The following is a 23,397-nucleotide window of genomic DNA, read 5'->3' on the forward strand; positions in this document are numbered from 1 at the left end:
TGCCACTAGGTACACTGAGTGTTTGCTAGTATAATGGCTTACTTATAATTAGTTGGAGTGTGCAACGCAGGCAGATGCGCTCTGCAAATGTCTTGGCACTAGTGGGACTATAGCAAAGTCCAATAGCCACGTATAGGATGCCACTAGGTACACTGAGTGTTTGCTAGTATAATGGCTAAGTTAAAATTAGTTGGAGTGTGCAACGCAGGCAGATGCGCTCTGCAAATGTCTTGGCACTAGTGGGACTATAGCAAAGTCCAATAGCCACGTATAGGATGCCACTAGGTACACTGAGTGTTTGCTAGTAAAATTGCTTAGTTTAAAAAAGTTGGAGTGTGCAATGCAGGCAGACGTGCTCTGCAAATGTCTTTGCACTAGTGGGACTATAGCAAAGTCCAATAGCCACAGATAGGATGCCACTAGGTACACTGAGTTTTTGCTAGTATAATGGCTTACTTATAATTAGTTGGAGTGTGCAACGCAGGCAGATGCGCTCTGCAAATGTCTTGGCACTAGTGGGACTATAGCAAGGTCCAATAGCCACGTATAGGATGCCACTAGGTACACTGAGTGTTTGCTAGTATAATGGCTTACTTATAATTAGTTGGAGTGTGCAACGCAGGCAGATGCGCTCTGCAAATGTCTTGGCACTAGTGGGACTATAGCAAAGTCCAATAGCCACGTATAGGATGCCACTAGGTACACTGAGTGTTTGCTAGTATAATGGCTTACTTATAATTAGTTGGAGTGTGCAACGCAGGCAGATGCACTCTGCAAATGTCTTGGCACTAGTGGGACTATAGCAAAGTCCAATAGCCACGTATAGGATGCCACTAGGTACACTGAGTGTTTGCTAGTATAATGGCTAAGTTAAAATTAGTTGGAGTGTGCAACGCAGGCAGATGCGCTCTGCAAATGTCTTGGCACTAGTGGGACTATAGCAAAGTCCAATAGCCACGTATAGGATGCCACTAGGTACACTGAGTGTTTGCTAGTAAAATTGCTTAGTTTAAAAAAGTTGGAGTGTGCAATGCAGGCAGACGCGCTCTGCAAATGTCTTTGCACTAGTGGGACTATAGCAAAGTCCAATAGCCACAGATAGGATGCCACTAGGTACACTGAGTTTTTGCTAGTATAATGGCTTACTTATAATTAGTTGGAGTGTGCAACGCAGGCAGATGCGCTCTGCAAATGTCTTGGCACTAGTGGGACTATAGCAAGGTCCAATAGCCACGTATAGGATGCCACTAGGTACACTGAGTGTTTGCTAGTATAATGGCTTACTTATAATTAGTTGGAGTGTGCAACGCAGGCAGATGCGCTCTGCAAATGTCTTGGCACTAGTGGGACTATAGCAAGGTCCAATAGCCACGTATAGGATGCCACTAGGTACACTGAGTGTTTGCTAGTATAATGGCTTACTTATAATTAGTTGGAGTGTGCAACGCAGGCAGATGCGCTCTGCAAATGTCTTGGCACTAGTGGGACTATAGCAAAGTCCAATAGCCACAGATAGGATGCCACTAGGTACACTGAGTGTTTGCTAGTATAATGGCTTACTTATAATTAGTTGGAGTGTGCAACGCAGGCAGATGCGCTCTGCAAATGTCTTGGCACTAGTGGGACTATAGCAAGGTCCAATAGCCACGTATAGGATGCCACTAGGTACACTGAGTGTTTGCTAGTATAATGGCTTACTTATAATTAGTTGGAGTGTGCAACGCAGGCAGATGCGCTCTGCAAATGTCTTGGCACTAGTGGGACTATAGCAAGGTCCAATAGCCACGTATAGGATGCCACTAGGTACACTGAGTGTTTGCTAGTATAATGGCTTACTTATAATTTGTTGGAGTGTGCAACGCAGGCAGATGCGCTCTGCAAATGTCTTGGCACTAGTGGGACTATAGCAAAGTCCAATAGCCACAGATAGGATGCCACTAGGTACACTGAGTGTTTGCTAGTATAATTGCTTACTTATAATTAGTTGGAGTGTGCAACGCAGGCAGATGCGCTCTGCAAATGTCTTGGCACTAGTGGGACTATAGCAAAGTCCAATAGCCACGTATAGGATGCCACTAGGTACACTGAGTGTTTGCTAGTAAAATTGCTTAGTTTAAAAAAGTTGGAGTGTGCAATGCAGGCAGACGTGCTCTGCAAATGTCTTTGCACTAGTGGGACTATAGCAAAGTCCAATAGCCACAGATAGGATGCCACTAGGTACACTGAGTGTTTGCTAGTATAATGGCTTACTTATAATTAGTTGGAGTGTGCAACGCAGGCAGATGCGCTCTGCAAATGTCTTGGCACTAGTGGGACTATAGCAAAGTCCAATAGCCACGTATAGGATGCCACTAGGTACACTGAGTGTTTGCTAGTATAATGGCTAAGTTAAAATTAGTTGGAGTGTGCAACGCAGGCAGATGCGCTCTGCAAATGTCTCTCTCTCCCCTTCGTTTCGTCCGTTTGCTTGTAGCCTGGGCCAGGACACTCCAGCTGCTTGCCTCCTGTGAACTATGGGCCCTAACTGTGGCGACGTGGCTGCGGACTTTGTAGTGTGATCTTGGGGTTGTAAAGTACCCCCTCAAGCAGGTTTGGCAGGGAAAGGTGGATCTATCCCTGCACTGGGACCTACTACCCGTTTGGGCCTGGTACTCCCTAGCAGTCTCCTTACTTCCCACTCCGTTGCTCTCTCTTTAGCTGAAGATGGATTTCGGGTAGCACTCCTAGTTGACCGTTCTCCCCCGTCGGTAGCCACTGCGCGGACGCTGTCAGACTGCAACAGCCCCAGGGGTCTGCTCTCCTCCGAGCTCCCTGGACTCTACACTGAACCGGCTCACTTGTGGGACCTTCACTCCTGCTCCTGTCTGAGCTCCTCTTCCAAGCTCCTCACTCCTCCCCTCTCTGCTTCAGACTGTTCTCTTCCTCTTTCCCTCTTGTGCCTGCCTACGCCACCTAGCAACCAGGCTCTCCACCACACCCCTTGAGAGGAGATGGAGGCTTTTGGCCCCCTCCACTATTCCAGTGGAGGTGAAGGCTTTTCCCCCTCCTGGGATCCCCAGGGGTCCTCTCAAAGGTACATGTGTGAGACCTGATCACTATGCGCCTGTGTAGTCACACCTCGGTCAGCCTTCTGGATTACCTGTATTGTACTGTCCCTGGGGTGGGTGCAGTACTCAGTGGTGCCTGACCAGGTCAGGGGCGCCACATTCCCCCTTAGTTATCACCAGCACGTCCTCGGGCTGCAAGACAACATTTTAAAATGCATAAAACATTAAAACATGTAAAACATTTTTAAGACCACCAGGTACCATACATCACCACCCTCCACCCACAAGTCCGTTAACCCACCCAAAACCCTTTCAGGAGGCAGGTCACCGGTCCTGTTGGTAACCAGGTCTGGGCCATCCACTTCCCCAGACCTTTCCTCCAATCTTCCTCTCCCGTTGGCCGCGCCTTCAGCCACTTCTGGCAGGATGTAGAGGCGGCTTTCAGGGTCTGGTGGTCTTCAGGGCATACCTGGCCTGGTAGAGCCGCGCCTTCAGCCTCTTCTGGCAGGATGTAGAGGCGGCCTCCACAGTTGGTGCTGACCAGGTACCCTCTTTGTGGTGGAGAGCCAGGCCCCATAAACAGGCATGCTCTCTGGTTGCAGGTGAGCCAAGGCCCTATATACGGACGGGCTCCCTGGTTGCAGACGAGCCAAGCCCCTCAACAGGCTGGCTCTGGTGGTGGTGCCTCTGGTGTAACTATTTACACTGCGAGAGTTTGTGGCTATAGCCAGTTCATAGCCTTAAGGTTCATTTCTCACATTAGTTTATGTGGGCACATCTCTTAAACATTAACGTTGCAAAACAAACTTTTCAAACTGGTAACTTGCTGTACTTCTTTCTTTACTTTATGCAGATTCCTCCTCACCAGGGCTTGGGCCTGTAGGGCTGCGGCACCTGTTGCTTCCTTGACCTCTTTCCTCATCTGTGGTAGTCTCGTCAGTAGGTTCTTTGTCTTTTCTTTCTTTATCTCTGTCTTTCCTTTCTTCTTCTGTATCTGTTGCCTTTTCTTTAGGACATGGTGTTACATCAAGCGCATACCATCCTCTTTCTCCTTGATGCATGGTAAATTGCACTGAATCTCCCATCCTTAGGTTTCTTCCAGGATGTCCTCTGGGCAAATGGGCTCTAACGTCTCTTCTATTGACAAAGATGCCTTCCTTCATACCAGGTGCTACTATGAAGCCGTATCCTGATTTTAGGCTGAAATCTTCTACTATTCCTCTACAAAGGGGTCCTCTGACCTGGGCTTTGGACCTTCTCAGGAACCGTTTCTCCTCCAAGTCTCTGGCCGTTATTTCCTTTTTATTCTCTGGCGACTGCGGTGCAGGGGGCAACTGGGTTCTGCTACGGCGCCGTGTCTTGCGGGCTGAACTCTGCGGGGTACAGCTTACAAACTCCCAGGTGAGGCTTTTGGGCAGCTCTTCTTCAGCAGACGGTGTCAGGTCTTCTTCATCCCAGCGGGAATATGGCAACATCTCCGGCTCTGGGCATGGATCCACTGCTGGTGGCTCCGGAGTCAGCTCCTCAGCTTCCTGGCCTCCCCTCCCCCTTAGTTCTTCTGAGCACTCCTGTTGTGGCAGTGCTGGGGATGGGTCTTCTTCAGCAGGCCCAGGCGGGGGACTCTTTGGCGTGGTTGCTGCAGGAGTTGCTGGAATCCTCTTGGGGGTGTGCGGAGGGAGCAAATACTGGTCCACCAACTCTTGTGGGAATTGGGCCTCTAGGTCGGCCTTCAGCTGCCAGTATTCGGGGTCCTCCCCCAGCGTGGGCTTCCTAGCAGGGACCTCCTTAGACTGGGGAGCGGTATCTGCTCTGGCCTTGCAGGCCGGGGTAAATGATGATACATTCTTCTCTTGGCGGGCCGCGCCTGGCATGGCAGCGGCCTGGTCTTGGCGGGCCGCGCCTGGCGTGGCGGCGGCCTGGATCGGCGTCGCTATCGCGGGCTGGATTGGCGTCGCAGCTGTGATGGGATCTGTACACGCTGGGCTGGGCGTCGCTGCAGCGGTCTGGGCTTGGCGGGCCGAGCAGGGCATCGCTGCGGCCTGGTTCAGCACCTCACTTGCGGCGCGGACGAGCGTTGCTGCTGCGATGGGGTCTCGGCGGGCCGGGCCTAGCATGGCGGTGGCCTGGGTCAGCGTCACACCTGCGGCGCGGATGAGGGTCGCGGTGGCAGCCGGTTCTTTGCGGGCCGGACTGGGCGTTGCTGCAGGGACCGGGTCTTGGTGGGCCGAGCAGGGCATCGCTGCGGCGGCCTGGGCTTGGCGGGCCGCACCTGGCGTGGCTGCGGCCTGGCTCAGCGTCGCCGCGCCGGGCGCCTCTTCAGGGACTGCGGGCGTAGCAGCAGGGATCGGGGCACTCGTGCTGGCAGGGGCAACACTGGACTCACCCATCGGTAGCAGCATTGGGGTCGGAGTCGTCACCGCCCGATCTGGCACTCGGCGCGCGGCTCTCCCTTCATAGGCCTGAACCGCCGCGGTCATTGCCCAGAACTCCATCCGTCCCTCTCTGATCTGCCTTCCGATCCTGGCTTCCAGTTGATCGCAGAACTCAGCAAGCTCCCGACACCACCAGGCAGCGGAGCCTGGCTCTGGGTCTCTGCCTTCAGACGCCATTTTCTCTATCAACAAGCTGCTGGCTCCCTCTCCGTTCCGCCGTCTCTGGACGCCTCCGCTCCCTTCACAAGCGAGGTCAGGACTCTGCAGGGGATCTCTGGGTAGCCACACCTCTTCGTGGGCGGTAACTTCTCCCAGCGCGGGCTGCTGTTGTTTTTCAGCGCGCTTTTCATGGTGGCAAGATGGCGGCGCTTCCAATTTTTCAAGCGGACCGCCCAGGCACATGGTCACCTGTCTGAACAGGTCTAGTCCTTATCCTGTTCGTGACGCCAGATGTGAAGCCCCACAGGTGCGGTGTCGGTGCATTACCTTCAGGGACTCCACGCAGCTGGATCCTGTCACCGGTAGGAAATCTTCTGTTTGTCGTGACGCCACTCTCAGAATTGCGGTCAGTGGGGACCGCCACTGCAGATTAAGGGATGCCTGGGGCTGATGGTGGGTGCAGTCAGTTGTAGTAGCCTCCTGAGAGTGAGGCAAGCCCCAGGGCCCTGTGTAGGTGTGTAGAACCACAAGGCGCAGAATAACTCCACCCAGGCAGAATGTCTTTCAGGGTTTTTACTCACAGAAGGTGGCAGAGTGAGTAAACCGGGCGTAGCTGGGATGAACCAGGCTGGAACCAGGTGTCCTTCAGGCTGACTTATGAGGGTGACTACCGACTCGCCTTCCTTAGCCCTTGGTGGTTTGGGGTAACCCCGACTTTGAGTCCCTATGGGGGTCACCCAGGGAAGTTGCTGAAGCCTCTCTCCCCTTGGTTTCGTCCGTTTGCTTGTAGCCTGGGCCAGGACACTCCAGCTGCTTGCCTCCTGTGAACTATGGGCCCTAACTGTGGCGACGTGGCTGCGGACTTTGTAGTGTGATCTTGGGGGTGTAAAGTACCCCCTCAAGCAGGTTTGGCAGGGAAAGGTGGATCTATCCCTGCACTGGGACCTACTACCCGTTTGGGCCTGGTACTCCCTAGCAGTCTCCTTACTTCCCACTCTGTTGCTCTCTCTTTAGCTGAAGATGGATTTCGGGTAGCACTCCTAGTTGACCGTTCTCCCCCGTCGGTAGCCACTGCGCGGACGCTGTCAGACTGCAACAGCCCCAGGGGTCTGCTCTCCTCCGAGCTCCCTGGACTCTACACTGAACCGGCTCACTTGTGGGACCTTCACTCCTGCTCCTGTCTGAGCTCCTCTTCCAAGCTCCTCACTCCTCCCCTCTCTGCTTCAGACTGTTCTCTTCCTCTTTCCCTCTTGTGCCTGCCTACGCCACCTAGCAACCAGGCTCTCCACCACACCCCTTGAGAGGAGATGGAGGCTTTTGGCCCCCTCCACTATTCCAGTGGAGGTGAAGGCTTTTCCCCCTCCTGGGATCCCCAGGGGTCCTCTCAAAGGTACATGTGTGAGACCTGATCACTATGCGCCTGTGTAGTCACACCTCGGTCAGCCTTCTGGATTACCTGTATTGTACTGTCCCCGGGGTGGGTGCAGTACTCAGTGGTGCCTGACCAGGTCAGGGGCGCCACATATGCAGCGCATACAGCTGTATCGGCTATAGGACTCAGGAGGACGGAGCTGCGACAGTGATGTCTGACACCAAAGACGCAGAAGGCAGATAATGGCGTCCGTGAAGAAAATGTCCGGTTTTATAATGCAGGGACATGTGACATGCAGATCCTATCACACATGCCGTTGCTTCTCTGGCTCAAAGTCAACTTAGCTGTGTGTGTGTCTGTGATTGGCTGACATGCTGGCCCGCCCCACAAGACGCGCGCACTTAGGGAAGGAAGACAAGAAAAAAAAAAAAAATGGCGATCGCCATTATAGAAGCAGCAGTGATCTGAAGGCGCTGTTCACGCACACTATACACTGAAATGTGCTAATAGTTTGATTCACAGAGTGACTTACACTATTACAGCAGAAACCAAGCTATGATTTAGCTGTTTTTTGGCTGCTAGAACCGTTCTCGAACGTTTCTAGAACTATCGAGCTTTTGCAAAAAGCTCGAGTTCTAGTTCGATCTAGAACATGCCCCAAAATCACTCGAGCCTAGAACTGGAGAACCACGAACCACGAACCGCGCTCAACTCTATCCAGGAGCTTTGGTTCCCTGAGTTTCCAATAGCAAATGTCTAGAAAAAACTCTGTCCATTGGCACAACTCAGCAAGAAAACGAGAAGACCGAGAAGATATATTTCATTTATCTTAATGCCACCTTATTAACAGCACTAAACCCTTCTATTATGTCCCTTAGCCTTTTGAGCTTATCCTCTGGTAAGCGGAAGACCATGCCTCTGGTATCGATCTCAGTGCCTAAAAACTGTATTATAGTAGCCAATCAGAATACAAAAGGATGCATAGGAAGCGTGACTTTATTTCAATATTTTAAAACAATCCAATAAAATGAAGAAAAGTCACTCATACAAGATCCACAGAAGTTGTATAATACATACATAAATCAAAACACTATAAGGCCTGTTTCACACGTCAGTGATTCTGGTACGTTTGTGCTTTTTTTTAAACATAACAGAATCACTGAGATACGCAGATCCATTATAATGAATGGGTCTGCTCACACATCAGTGATTTTTCACTGCACGTGTCTCCGTGCGGCGTACCCGCGTGTCCGTGATTGCTGCACGGAGACATGTCCATTTTTTTCTGGCATCACTGATAGGATGTCCATAAGGTGGCAGCAGAGCATAACAGAAAAAGGTGCCTATTGTGCACTGAAAAGACCCAATGTGATGCACCAGACATATAGAGCCCTAATGGATTCACAAATATAAGATATATCATGAATGACTACTGCATAATGAACGCTAGCATGAAAAAAGAAAGGAATCCATAAAAATAAATAAAAAATGGTGCACATATGTTAGAGCCCCACCGAAGGACAAAAAAAGTCTGATGGAAATAGAGAGCATATAGGAACAATAAGAATGTGCAACAGAGAGGAAGGTGAGAATGCAGGATCAATCACTGCCTGTCAGATATTAATAATCAGGGAAATAACTCTGGAGGAGACGCACAAATTAGGGTCTTACCTGGTAAGGTAATAAATAATTAATAGTAGTTGCACTCACCTATTAAGGTTGTGCCAGTCACAACCCCTAAATGCACGTTACAAATGGCGACAGCCGCAGCCCCTAGTAGAAGAGCAATAACGTATAGGAGGAAAATCGGGTGCGTGCCGCGCTGTCACCAAAGGAAACTGATGTTAATTATTTCATCTCTTTATTCTTTTTTCCGGTCAATGTGTTTCAGAGATCACTGTCTCCTTCATCAGGGCAAAAAAAGAACAGTATGCAATCAAAGGAGGAAGAACCTCTATATATACACATATGGAGCTACGTCAGAGGACTGACTGCTGTATTTCAAATACTGCCGGGATGGTCAACTGTTACAATACCGGCCATAAAAGTTCTCAAGTGATATATTGAGAAACATTTATAAAATCACTGGGGTATAGTGTTTCAAATTTCATCAGCTTTTTGAGACAAAAATCAGAAAAAGAAGAAGAAGAAGGACAAAATGAAAAAAAGAAAAAAAAGAAGAAAAAAAAAACAAAAAGGGAGCATTGAGCTCCAGACCCTGTATTGAGTCTTAGAAGTGTAGTGACAAGTGCATCTGTCCACAACCCTGTAAGGGTGAACGGGATGACGGACAAGAAAAATTATGTTCGTGGCAAAAAATGGTGGTGTTGCTATATAAAATTGCATTAAGAATAAAGAAAGGAAAAATTTCTTTATAAAAGTAGTGAAGAAAAAAGTGGAAAAAAGGGGAGTGTAAGCCATTTTACTAATAAATAGTGATGAGCGAGCATGCTTGTTACTACTCGGTACTCGCACGAGTATCACTGTACTCGGTCTACTCGACGGGGACCGAGTAATCTCGCGATACTCGTGCTGTACTCGTGGTCTTCATCCCTGCATGTTGGCGCTCTTTTGAGAGCCAGCCCTCATGCAGGGATTGGCTGGCAGACCACTGCAATGCCACAGCCCTGTTAGTTGTGGAATTGCAGTGATTGGCCGGCCTGCACAGCGTGACCGAGCCTTTATACCGGCGGGCGCGCTGTGCTCTGCTCACAGCTATCCAGACAGTCAGTGCAGGGAGAGGGTCGCTGCTTCAGGGAAAGGTTTGCGGCCCTTTATAGCTATTTCCGTAGCAGGGCTGCAAACAGTGTGACCAAAAGTCCTTCTCAGGACTATTCTAGTTGTATACAGGCAGGCAGGGTATAGCCAGGTCGGAGTACAGTAGCAGAGTCCTTCTCAGGACTATTGTTGCTGTATACAGGCAGGGTATAGCCAGGTTGGAATACAGGCTAGTGACCAAAAGAGTCCTTGTCAGGACTATTGTAGCAGTATACAGGCAGGCAGGCAGGCAAGCAGGGTATATAGCCATTCCTAGTGGTGACCGTATACCAGCCTTCATCATATCTGGGGCTGGTGTACACAGTCTAAAACAGTCCTGATAGTGTCAGACTTCTCAGCAATTGTCGCTCCTAAAACCTGTTAGGTTCTTAGTGCGTCCGTGCTTGCATTTAAAAACCGCACGTGTGTGCCTGTCGGTGGCAGCGTACAGGTGCACTTGTGTGCGTTTTTACCAAACTATTATATAACGCACAAGTGTAGTGTATAATACACGTCAGTCAGCAGTGGCTGATAGTGTCAGAGTTCTCGTCATTAATTTTTGCTCCTAAAACCTGTGTTAGGTTCTTAGTGCGTCCGTGCTTGCATTTAAAAACCGCACGTGTGTGCCTGTCGGTGGCAGCGTACAGGTGCACTTGTGTGCGTTTTTACCAAACTATTATATAACGCACAAGTGTAGTGTATAATACACGTCAGTCAGCAGTGGCTGATAGTGTCAGAGTTCTCGTCATTAATTTTTGCTCCTAAAACCTGTGTTAGGTTCTTAGTGCGTCCGTGCTTGCATTTAAAAACCGCACGTGTGTGCCTGTCGGTGGCAGCGTACAGGTGCACTTGTGTGCGTTTTTACCAAACTATTATATAACGCACAAGTGTAGTGTATAATACACGTCAGTCAGCAGTGGCTGATAGTGTCAGAGTTCTCGTCATTAATTTTTGCTCCTAAAACCTGTTAGGTTCTTAGTGCGTCCGTGCTTGCATTTAAAAACCGCACGTGTGTGCCTGTCGGTGGCAGCGTACAGGTGCACAATTTGCACAAACTTTGATATAACGCCCAAGTCTAGTGAATACACGTCAGCACAGCATTGCAAAATGCGCAAGGGCGTTGGCAAGGAACAAGGAAGTGGACGTGATGGTGGTGCAGGCAGAGGCCGAGGTCGTGGGCAAGCTCTAATTTTGCCACAACAAAGGGCCACATCTAGTCGCTCGCACGTCCTGTCCCAAATTCTTGGGGACCGCAGCAGTACACCGCTCTTGAACCAAGACCAGTGTCAACAGGTTGTTAGTTGGATAGCGGATAATGCTTCCAGTCAGATTGGCACCACCACAAACACTCTGTCTTCCACACGGTCAAGTGTCAGTAGCCGTGATACTGCACCGCACATTTCAGAACCTGATCCTCCTTCCTACCACAAGGCTGAGTACATGTCCTCGGACATTAATGATCCCACACTTGGACACTCGGAAGAGCTGTTCACGTTTCCATTCGCACATTCTGGCCTCTCGCCAGCTCATGTTGAAGTGGGTCATGAGGAGATCGTATGTACAGATGGCCAAATATTTGAGCAGCCACGTTCTCACGAAGTTGGCAACGTGTCTCAACAAGGGGTGGACGATGATGAGACACAATTGTCAGGAAGTCAGGAGGAGGAGCAGGGTGCGGAAGAGGAAGACGACGTGGTGGATGATCCAGTAACTGACCCAACCTGGCAGGAGGATATGCAGAGCGAGGACAGCAGTGCACAGGGGGAGGGAGGCGTAGCATCCCAACAGGCAGTAAGAAGCAGGGTGGTGGCTCCAGGCAGAAGTCAGGCAACCGTTCCCCGGAACAACAACACGACACAAGGTGCCTGTACAAATGTTAGGTCTTCCCGAGTCTGGCAGTTTTTTAAGTTGGATCCAGATGATTCTAAAAAGGCCATTTGCAACACCTGCCGTGCCAGCATCAGCAGGGGTACCAAAACTAGCAGCCTGACCACCACCAGCATGATCAGGCACATGTCAGCCAAGCACCCGACTTTGTGGGAAGTACAACAGAGTCGAGGAGCAGTGCTTGCTAATGTCACTGCTACGTCTTCGCTGGTTGTGCATGCGAGCCAATCCCCTGTCCATGCTGCCTGCGAACAAGCCTCCTCCGGTCCTGCACCTGCAGTTGCCTACTCAGAAATAACACCATCATCAAGCACGTCCTTGTCCCAGCGCAGCATTCAGTTATCCATTCAGCAAACCTTTGAACGCAGGCGCAAATACACTGCCAACACCCCACATGCCACAGTTCTAAATACTAACATTTCGCGACTGCTTGCGCTGGAAATGTTGCCTTTTAGGCTGGTGGAGACAGAAGCATTCCGCGACCTGATGGCGGCAGCTGTCCCACGTTACTCGGTCCCCAGCCGCCACTATTTCTCCCGGTGTGCCGTCCCCGCGTTGCATAACCACGTGTCACAAAACATCACACATGCCCTGAACAACGCTGTTTCACCCAAAGTCCACCTAACCACAGACACGTGGACAAGTGCTTGTGGGCAAGGCCGCTACATCTCGTTGACGGCACACTGGGTTAATATTGTGGAAGCTGGGACCCAGTCTGAGCGAGGGACGGAACACGTCCTTCCCACACCAAGGTTTGCAGGCCCTACCTCAGTCAGTGTTTCACCCACACTCTACAGCTCCGGAATGTCATGCTCTTCAGCCTCCTCCTCCTCCTGCGCATCCTCATCCACTGTACCCTCCACACCAGTCCCAAGCTGGAAGCACTGCAGCACTGCCTCGGCGAAGCGGCAACAGGCTGTGCTGAAGCTAATCTGCATAGGTGACAAACCCCACAATGCAGAAGAGCTGTGGACAGCTCTGAAACAGCAGGCAGATCACTGGCTCACACCTCTGAACCTAAAGCCAGGAAAGGTCGTGTGTGACAATGGCCGGAACCTGGTGGCGGCTTTGAAGCGAGGCCAGCTGACACATGTTCCATGCGTGGCCCATGTGCTCAACCTCGTGGTTCAGCGGTTTCTAAAGTCATACCCAGAGCTGTCTGATCTGCTGGTAAAAGTTCGCCGCCTGTCTGCACATTTTCGAAAGTCACCTACTGCTTCAGCCGGCCTTGCCGGCTTTCAGCGCAGTTTGCATCTTCCGGCTCACAGACTGGTGTGTGATGTCCCCACGCGTTGGAATTCAACTCTGCACATGTTGGTCAGGATATGTGAGCAGAAGAGGGCAGTTGTTGAGTACCTGCATCACCTAAGCCGTCGGGAAATGGGTCAAACTCCACACATAACACCTGAGGAGTGGAGATGGATGTCCGACCTATGTACCATCCTCCAAAACTTTGAGGACTCCACCAAGATGGTGAGTGGTGATGACGCCATTATTAGCGTCACCATACCGCTACTCTGCCTTCTAAAACGGTCTCTGCTCAAAACCAAACATGATGCATTGCAGGCGGAGCGCGATGAGTTGCAGCAAGAAACAGTAGTGGGTGTGGGTGATAACACACAGCCCAGCCTCGTCTCATCACAACGTGCAGTGGAGGACTATGACGAGGAGGAGGATGAAGACATGGAGCAAATCTCCGGCCAAATTGAGGATATGACATGCACACCAGTCATATCCTCGGTTCAGCGTGGCTGGCCAGAGGACAGGGTAGATGAGGAGGAGGAGGAGGAGGAGGAGGAGGACAGCATGTTCAGTCAACGTGTTGGTCAGGCTACTGAAGTCCTGGCTGTTAAGAGTCTGGCGCACATGGCTGACTTTATGGTAAGCTGCCTGTCTCGTGACCCTCGCGTTAAGAACATCTTGGCCGACAATCATTACTGGTTGGTAACACTGTTAGACCCACGCTACAAGGAGAACTTTATGTCTCTTATTCCCGAGGCGGAGAGGTCAACCAAAATGCAGCAGTTCCGGAAGGCCATAGTCACGGAAGTAGGCAAAGCATTCCCCTCACAAAACGCTAGCGGCATAGGTCAGGAATCAGTGGACAACCAAGGCGTACAGCCGAGAGAGGCACAAGTCCAATCCGCCAGAGGTAGGGGAACAGTCTTTAAGATGTGGGACAGTTTTCTCAGCCCCTCACGTACCACAGCCCCTGAGGTGCGGGGTAGTGCCACAAGAAATCCTAAGTTTGCCCAGATGCTCAAGGAGTACCTTGCAGATCGAACAACTGTACTCCGACATTCCTCTGTGCCTTACAATTATTGGGTATCCAAGGTGGACACGTGGCATGAATTGGCTCTCTACGCCTTGGAAGTCCTGGCCTGCCCTGCCGCTAGCGTTTTGTCAGAGCGTGTTTTTAGTGCCGCAGGTGGAATCATTACAGATAAACGCACCCGCCTGTCAACTGAAAATGCTGACAGGCTGACTCTGATCAAGATGAACAAGGGTTGGATTGGGCCAGACTTCACCACACCACCAGCAAATGAGAGCGGAATTTAAAGTTTGTAACGGGAATTTGCCATGTACCTCCAGTCACCCATGGGTACACACTTCTGGACTTTGGATAATCGCTGGACTGCTCCTCCTTCTCCTCATGCGCCACCATGATGACCGTTACAAGAGTTAGGCCTTTGTTTCAGGTATACCCCCAGTGGTAAATTTTTTCGCCCATTCTTTGCAGAATGGACATTACAACGACAGGAGACCCGCTCCTTTGCAATGGGAACAATGTTTTGAGGCCCTCATGCACGTCTCTATGCAGGGACAACGTGGAGCCTCCCAATTTTTGGCTGCCCTGCCAAAGGGCTATACTATAATACACCCACTTCCTGACAATGGACACTTAATGTTTTGAGGCCCTCATGCACGTCTCTATCCAGGGACAACGTGGAGCCTCCCAATTTTTGGCTGCCCTGCCAAAGGGCTATACTACAAAAGACCCACTTCCTGACAATGGACACTTAATGTTTTGAGGCCCTCATGCACGTCTCTATCCAGGGACAACGTGGAGCCTCCCAATTTTTGGCTGCCCTGCCTAAGGGCTATACTATAATACACCCACTTCCTGACAATGGACACTTAATGTTTTGAGGCCCTCATGCACGTCTCTATCCAGGGACAACGTGGAGCCTCCCAATTTTTGGCTGCCCTGCCAAAGGGCTATACTACAAAAGACCCACTTCCTGACAATGGACACTTAATGTTTTGAGGCCCTCATGCACGTCTCTATCCAGGGACAACGTGGAGCCTCCCAATTTTTGGCTGCCCTGCCTAAGGGCTATACTATAATACACCCACTTCCTGACAATGGACACTTAATGTTTTGAGGCCCTCATGCACGTCTCTATCCAGGGACAACGTGGAGCCTCCCAATTTTTGGCTGCCCTGCCAAAGGGCTATACTATAATACACCCACTTCCTGACAATGGACACTTAATGTTTTGAGGCCCTCATGCACGTCTCTATCCAGGGACAACGTGGAGCCTCCCAATTTTTGGCTGCCCTGCCAAAGGGCTATACTACAAAAGACCCACTTCCTTCCAATGGGCACTTCAGGTTTACAGGCCCTCATGCACGTCTCTATCCAGGGACAACGTGGAGCCTCCCAATTTTTGGCTGCCCTGCCTAAGGGCTATACTATAATACACCCACTTCCTGACAATGGACACTTAATGTTTTGAGGCCCTCATGCATGTCTCTATCCAGGGACAACGTGGAGCCTCCCAATTATTGGCTGCCCTGCCAAAGGGCTATACTACAAAAGACCCACTTCCTTCCAATGGGCACTTCAGGTTTACAGGCCCTCATGCACGTCTCTATCCAGGGACAACGTGGAGCCTCCCAATTTTTGGCTGCCCTGCCAAAGGGCTATACTACAAAAGACCCACTTCCTTCCAATGGGCACTTCAGGTTTACAGGCCCTCATGCACGTCTCTATCCAGGGACAACGTGGAGCCTCCCAATTTTTGGCTGCCCTGCCTAAGGGCTATACTATAATACACCCACTTCCTGACACTGGACACTTAATGTTTTGAGGCCCTCATGCACGTCTCTATCCAGGGACAACGTGGAGCCTCCCAATTTTTGGCTGCCCTGCCTAAGGGCTATACTACAATAGACCCACTTCCTTACAATGGGCACTTCAGGTTTACAGGCCATCATGCACGTCTGTATGCAGGGGCATTGGTGAACCTCACAATTTTGGACTGCCCTGGCAAAGGAAAATACTACAAAGACTCAGTTCCTCAAAATGGGCACATTAGACTCAGAGGCCTTTATGTACGTCTCTTCTCAGGGACATCGGAGTGCCACACAATGTTTTACGTAAAATCTTTCATGTATTGATCTCAAAAAGTAACATACATTAGCTCTATCTCACTATTGGGTATGTGCCCTTAACATTTCCGCTATGAAAAATCATTTTGGTGTCATTTTGGAAGGTTTTCTGGTGAGTCCGTAAAAATGGCGTAAAACGCGGACAAAATTATTCACAGCTGTGACTTTTGAGTGATAAATGCTTCAAGGGGTCTTCCCCATGCTGTTGCCATGTCATTTGAGCACTCTTCGGAGACTTTTGTGCCATTTTTAGGGTTTCTACATGCTGCCGGTGGTCATTTCACAAAAATACTCGGGTCTCCCATAGGATAACATTGGGCTCGGTGCTCGGGCCGAGTACACGAGTATCTTGGGAGGCTCGGCCCGAGCTTCGAGCACCCGAGCTTTTTAGTACTCGCTCATCACTACTAATAAACCTAAAAAATAAAAATAAATTGAATAAAAATCATGAATGTTGTGTTATAACAGGAAATTCGGTGTAAGAATGAATATCCGGGATGAGAGTTCAGCGAATGAGTTATAGAAATTGTTACAAAAAGGAGTGTGTACGGTTTATGCGTAAATTTTCAGAATGCGTACATGAAAATTATATGTATGTGAGAATGTCCCCCATGCTTTGTAAAAAGTTATTTATGAAAATGTAAATAAAATATATAAAAATGCCTAATTATTTATAATTTATGAGAAAGATATATATGTATGGAAGAATGTTATAAGGTGTCCAAGAACCATAAAGAAAAAGGGTGCATATATAATGTTAGAGGTCTAGAGTTCCACCAGGCTATATCACCCCTAAAGAAATAGAAAGAAGACCTTACTACCTGTGTACCCCAAAAAAAGCTATATTTCTTAGCCAGGATTATGGTGGAGATATGCACAAGTGAAATAAGAATATAAAGTAATACAATAAGATTATAAAACCAATATGTGTGCATTCATGCACCACCCGGTACGCTACCCTTGCCAAATTGCTCACTCTAGATCCCCACACGATCCATGAAGCCGTTCCCCCGGTCACACCGCCTGCTGCCGGTTCCCACTCATCCCTGGGGGAGTTAGGCGAGTGGTATCGAGAGCTACATGTCGGCACTGATGATACCCCCATACACCACAAGGAAGGGGTATACCGGGTGGTACAGGAGTATGAGCGGGTTTTTAGCAAGCACCCTCTAGATTTTGGGCAGATTAAAGGGGTTCAACACCACATCCCTACCGGTACACACTCCCCTATTAAAGAGAGATACAGGCCTATTCCCCCTGCGCACTACCAATGCGCCAAAGACATGTTGAGGAACATGAAGGAGGCAGGGGTTATTAGGGACAGCTGTAGTCCCTGGGCCGCTCCGTTGGTGCTGGTTAAGAAGAAGGATGGCACCATGCGGATGTGTGTGGATTACCGGAAGATTAACCAGATAACGCATAAGGATGCTTACCCTCTGCCCCGCATCAAAGAGTCCCTGGCCTCGCTGAGAACCGCTAACTACTTCTCCACCCTTGACCTCACCAGCGGGTACTGGCAGGTGGCCGTGGCACCGGAAGACCGAGAGAAGACTGCCTATGGGACCGTTTTGCTGTACTTGGATGATGTGATTGTGTACTCACAGACGTATGAAGCCCACCTGGAGCACCTAGCCGAGGTGTTCGCGTCCCTTGCCAAGTATGGGATGAAGTTGAAGCCCTCAAAGTGTCATCTGCTGAAACCCAGAGTGCAGTACCTAGGACATGTGGTTGGTGCGGAAGGTGTCGCCCCCAACCCCGAGAAGATCACCGCCATCCAAGACTGGCCGAGACCGACCACAGTGAGGGAAGTGAGGCAGTTTCTGGGCCTGGTGGGATATTACCGTCGCTTCATTAAGGGGTACACAAAGATGGCTGCCCCCATGCAAGACCTCCTCGTAGGACAGACCAAGGGTGGTAGATCCCTAGTAGTAGTGGTGTGGGAAGAAAAGCATGAGGAATCCTTCCGCCAGCTGAGAACAGCCCTGACCGGAGAGGAAATCCTAGCGTACCCTGACTACAGCCGCCCATTCATCCTCTACACCGACGCCAGCAATGTGGGCTTGGGGGCTGTTCTATCCCAGGTCCAAGACAGAAGGGAAAAGGTAATAGCTTATGCTAGCCGAAAACTCCGACCGACTGAGAGGAACCCTGAGAACTACATCTCCTTCAAGCTTGAGCTCTTGGCACTGGTGTGGGCTATCACCGAGCGGTTCCGCCATTACCTGGCAGCAGCCAAGTTCACCGCGTACACAGACAATAACCTGCTGACCCATCTAGATACGGCCAAGCTGGGCGCGTTGGAGCAGCGGTGGGTGACCAGGTTAGCCAACTACGATTTCACCATCAAGTACCGGGCCGGCCGTACCAACGTCAATGCCAATGCACTCTCCCGGATGCCCCACCTGTCGGAAGAGGGGCCAGAGGATGATGACCTCGAAGAGATCAAGTTGCCTGCATTTCACCGGCCATTCACTGAGAAGGTGCACGTCTACCAATAACGGGTGAACCTGGATCCGCTGCCCCGACAGGACTGGCAGGAAGCTCAGGACCAGGCACCTGCTGTCCGCCTGGTCAAGACTCTAGTGGAACAGGGTTCTGCTGGGATAGACCCTGCTGCCCCTGCCGAAGCCCAACGTCTGTGGCAAGAACGGACCCGGCTATACCTACACCAGGGGAAGTTGTATCGCGAGCTGATTAATCCAAAGACTCATGAGAAGATCCGCCAGCTGGTGATTCCCCAGACTAACGTGCCCACCGTCCTGCAAGCATACCATGATGGTGCAGTGCACTTCGGGTGGAAGAAGCTAGAGATGTTGTTAAGAGAGCGGTTCTATTGGAGTGGAATGCGGGAATCTGTGGAGGCCTGGTGCCGAGAATGTGGCCCTTGCGCATTGAGAAGGAAGGACGAGGCCAGCCAGAAGGCACCCCTACACCCGATCATTACACACCAACCGCTGGAGCTGGTTGCCCTTGACCATGTAAAGCTCACCCCCAGCCGAAGTGGGTACACCTACGCTCTGACCATCGTAGACCACTACTCGAGGTTCCTGGTGGTTGTCCCAGTTAAGGGCTTAACCGGCCGCACCGCTGCTAAGGCTTTCCAGGCTTATTTCTGTTGACCGCATTGGTACCCGGAGAGGGTGCTTACCGACCAGGGTCCGGCCTTTGAAGCAGAGGTATTCCAGGAATTCTGCCAGTTGTACGGCTGCAAGAAAATCCGGACCACGCCTTACCACGCCCAAACCAATGGCATTTGTGAAAAGATGAACCACTTGGTCCTGGGCCTCCTCAAGACGTTACCACTGGAAGAGCGGAACCTGTGGCTGGAGAAGCTACCTGACCTGGTCGATATGTACAACAACATCCCTTCCAGCTCTACGAAATGCACTCCAGCATACCTGATGAGAGCTCGTCCCGGCCGGCTACCAGTGGATCTGGAAATGGGCTTGGAAGCTTCAGAAGCACTCCTGTCGACAGCTGAATGGGACACTCGGCGGAGGACACAGTACCGACAGGTCCAGGAGTATGTTGAAAAGAACTTGTGCCGGAGTCGGGGACAACAGGAGCAGTGCTTCAACAAGAAGGCGCCTGCCGGTTCCTTCCAACCTGGGGATGTAGTGCTGAAGCGGAAAAGAAGGGCCCACAAGCTGGATGATCAATGGGAAAAAACCCCGTATCTAGTCCAGCCCACAGGATGGGAGAATGGGAAGGCCTACCAGATCAGCCGTGACCAGGGGGGGACTTTGGCCACGGTTTCCCGAGACCACCTGAAGAAGTGCCCACCAGCATTGAGAGTAGCGGATGAGGCTCCAGTTCCCAGTCCAGTGGAGAAGGAAAAAGAGGTAATCCACACCATGATGGGTGATTTTCCAGCAGACTGGCCTACACAGAACGGTGCGGTGATCCTTCCAGTGATACTGTTCCCACAACCCGTGGATGAAGAAATGATGGAAACGGTTAACCGCGAGCCAGTGCCCAGGGATGTACCTGTACCCAGCTCCCCTACGCCTCCGCCTGCCCCACATGATAGCAGGGAGGAGGAACTGACTGTTCCCTCTGCCCCACTGCCTGTCACCACTGACACCGGACCCCGAAGGTCCACTCGCCCCAACCTAGGTAGACCCCCACTTAGGTACAGGGAAACTACTCTTTAAAAGGGGGGGGCTTTATGTGTTGAGTGTACCAGTTTGAAAGTTTTAAATGATAAGTAAAGATGATCAACCAAAGAAGTTTACCTGATTGAACCGTGATTAAACCGGCCGTTGCCGGCAACTGTTGTCCCCGTAGGGACTGTGCAACCATTGCGTAAGGAACTGCTTACGGACAAGCCCGAGAACTTGCAGGGCAACCACAAACTTAGTGCAATGTAAATAAAAATGTTTGTTGGCTTGACACCGTTACCGCCTCCGGAGAGGCTGATTTGGGAGGATGGGCCTGGAGGAAAGGGATGGCCTAGGCCCGCCACTACCGTAACCGGTGGCGATCCTCCGGGGGTTCAGGGGTCCCCTTGGACGTGGGCCCCCTGAAAGACACAGAACCCGCTCGGGCAACTTGGTGCTGGACTGGGGTCAAGGGGTGCTGCCCGCTTCTTAGGGGCAGCATCAGGGCCAGGTTGTTTGGGTGGGAGAAGAGCGGAAGCTGTACCGTTGTAAAATGTTTATGATGCTTTTACATGTTTTACCGTTTTATTCTTTTTCAGTTGTGAAAATAAAACCGGTGATGGACGGGCAGCCCGCGGACAGTCTGCATTTTACTATAGGGGAATGTGGCGCCCTGGACAAGCCAGGTCGTCACAGGTACTACACCAACACACTCTACACTCCGGCTAGGCACACCGAAGCTAAACACAAATCCTAGTTGCCTTCCTCCAGGGGCTGATGTCCACACCAGGGGGTGGGCCAGGCGGTTGATCCCACCCACCGAGGAGTTCACAGTCCTGGAGGCGGGAAAAGGAGTCAGATTAGAGATCAGTTTTGGAGTTAGAGAAGTGAAGAGGAGAGGAGACTGACCGTGTCCGGGTGTGTGGCCCGGGCACTCAGCAAGGTTGGCAGACGGTGGTGACCTTCTGCAGGAGAGGCTGATTTGAGTGAACCGTACGGACCGGGGATGGGCGGTGGCCCGCCGGTACCAGATCGGGGAGTGAAGAGAAGCCAGCACCATCCGGCAGGGCCTACGGACCCCGACCAGGCTAGGAGTCGCCGTAAAACCGGTCAAATCCGTTAGCGACAGGAACCTCCAGGGTTTCCCAGCAGTCAAGACCCGATTGAAGGCAACAGCTCACACCGTAGAGGGAAGCACAGTCACCGCCAAGGCTACAGTTCCCAGGGCCAGAGCCTGCGGGCAAAAGGGGCTCCCTCAGCATCCATCCAAGCTTGGGAGCGGGTTACCGGTGGGAAGCCCGCTAGATTTTGGGGGAATAAAAGGGGTCCAACACCACATCACCACAGGTGCACACCCACCCATCAAAGAGAGCTATAAGCCAATACCACCTTCACATTGCCAGTGTACCAAGGACATGTTGAGCAACATGAAGGCGGCTGGGGTTATCCGTGACAGTTGTAGCCTTTGGGCAGCTCTGTTGATCCTGTTAAAAAAGAAGGACGGCACCACTCCCCGTATTGAGGAATCGCTAGCTGCATTGAGAACTGCAAATTATTTTTCTACCCTTGATCTCACTAGTCACTATTGGCAAGTGTCCGTTGCTGAGGCAGACCGGGAGAAGACCGCCTTCGCCACCCCTATGGGTCTCTGCGAGTTCAAAAGCATGCCCTTCGAGCTGTGCAATGCGCCAGGAACCTTCCAGAGGCTGATGGAATGCTGCTTGGGACAAGATTTTAGGGTGTATAAAAAGGGAGATTAGATCCCGTGATCCCAACGTATTGTTACACCTCTATAAATCACTTGTAAGGCTACATCTGGAATATGGGAACCAGTTTTGGGCTCCACATTTTAATAAGGACATTCAGAAGTTAGAGTCAGTTCAAAGGTGGGCAACTAGACTACTACAAGGAATGGAAGGCCTCCCATATGATGACAAGTTGAAAAAGTTATTAAGTGATTATTGGCTGCAATGGGGCTTTCTGGCTGGTGCCAGCCTCTCTTCTTAGCACACAGGAACCACAATCCCTACACCATGCTTCAATGGATTCTCTCATCCCAGCCCAGTAAAACTACATATTTTACACAGTCATAAGCAGCCAAAAGGGATCTATTCTATTCAATTGCAAATGATCTAGATAAGACTGAGAATAAGATACTGCACGGGACATAGCAGAGTTGGTCAAGTTGAGTGGAGATGAGTTTGCTATTTGGCACAGCTTTTTGCATCAATAAAGCAAGTAAAAGGTGTGAAAGATAAAAAAAAGGGTGAAAGTGTGAAAAGTGAATTGGCCAAATTGAGGTGCATATAAAGTTTTTGCTTTCTTTCAATTCACTAATGGGGCTCATTTGAATCAGGTGAATTGAGTTCTGCTTTTGGAAACTGGGTTAAGAAGGGGTGCACCGGTCCTGGAGGTACTGCAATACCAGGTCAATGCGTGCAGTGGACAGAGCAAGATTTTTTCCATCTCCTTGTTCTAAAAATCCATTTAATATATGGTCCCCAGAGAGGGGACGTATCAGATATTAAACTGATAAGAACAGATTTAATTTTTTTTTTTTTCTGTTTATCAGTAGGACTTCAAAATAACAAAGGTGATCGCCTCCCGTTGCCTGGGAACCGTCCAGGCACAAGAGGGCTATGTGTCACCAGAAGGCGCACACACTTCCTCAAGGCCGGCAGACGTGCAATCCCAGGCACCTTCCAGTACCGACCAAGGTAGCGTCCTCCGAAACTACACTTGATCTTAGCCAAAAGGCCGAGAAGCTATAACCCGAATTGGTTACGGCCTTGAGTGGCACCCTGGCCTATACCGGACACATCTTAGGGAGAGGGAGACAAACCCACGCCTACAGAAGACATTTTGTCACCCAAGCCAACCCTTGAAAAGGCTGTTTTGCAGAGCAAAAACAAGAAGAATGGTGCTTTTTGCAGCCGCCGCCCACTGCAATGAATCTGAATAACTCCTCCTTTTGGACACAAGCACCTCCCCTCCCCCTTGCAGTCTTTCCAATTCATGATACAAAAAGACGGACGGACAGGACAGGACAGGACAGGCTGCCTGACTTTCCGTCACTGCCACCCTTTACCATCCTTGCCCGTAGAAAGCCCTTTCATCATCCCCAAACCCTAATCTTTTCCCTTCTCTTCCCAGATGCGTCTCACTCCCTTTCATTAGGAAGTGAGCGCAGCCTTTTCTCCGTTCTACACATGCGCGACGTTAAACACAAATGCGCAGGCGTGCGTTCC

At 50.7% G+C, this 23,397-nt stretch overlaps 1 pseudogene; it reads right to left on the reverse strand.

Moving 5' to 3' along the window:
- Window positions 1–22,540: 22,540 nt before the first annotated feature.
- On the reverse strand, window positions 22,541–22,747 carry LOC142257315 (U2 spliceosomal RNA; annotated as a pseudogene).
- Window positions 22,748–23,397: the final 650 nt, after the last annotated feature.

The sequence above is a fragment of the Anomaloglossus baeobatrachus genome, chromosome 11 (assembly GCF_048569485.1).
Source record: "Anomaloglossus baeobatrachus isolate aAnoBae1 chromosome 11, aAnoBae1.hap1, whole genome shotgun sequence".
NCBI classification, from domain to species: Eukaryota; Metazoa; Chordata; class Amphibia; order Anura; family Aromobatidae; genus Anomaloglossus; species Anomaloglossus baeobatrachus.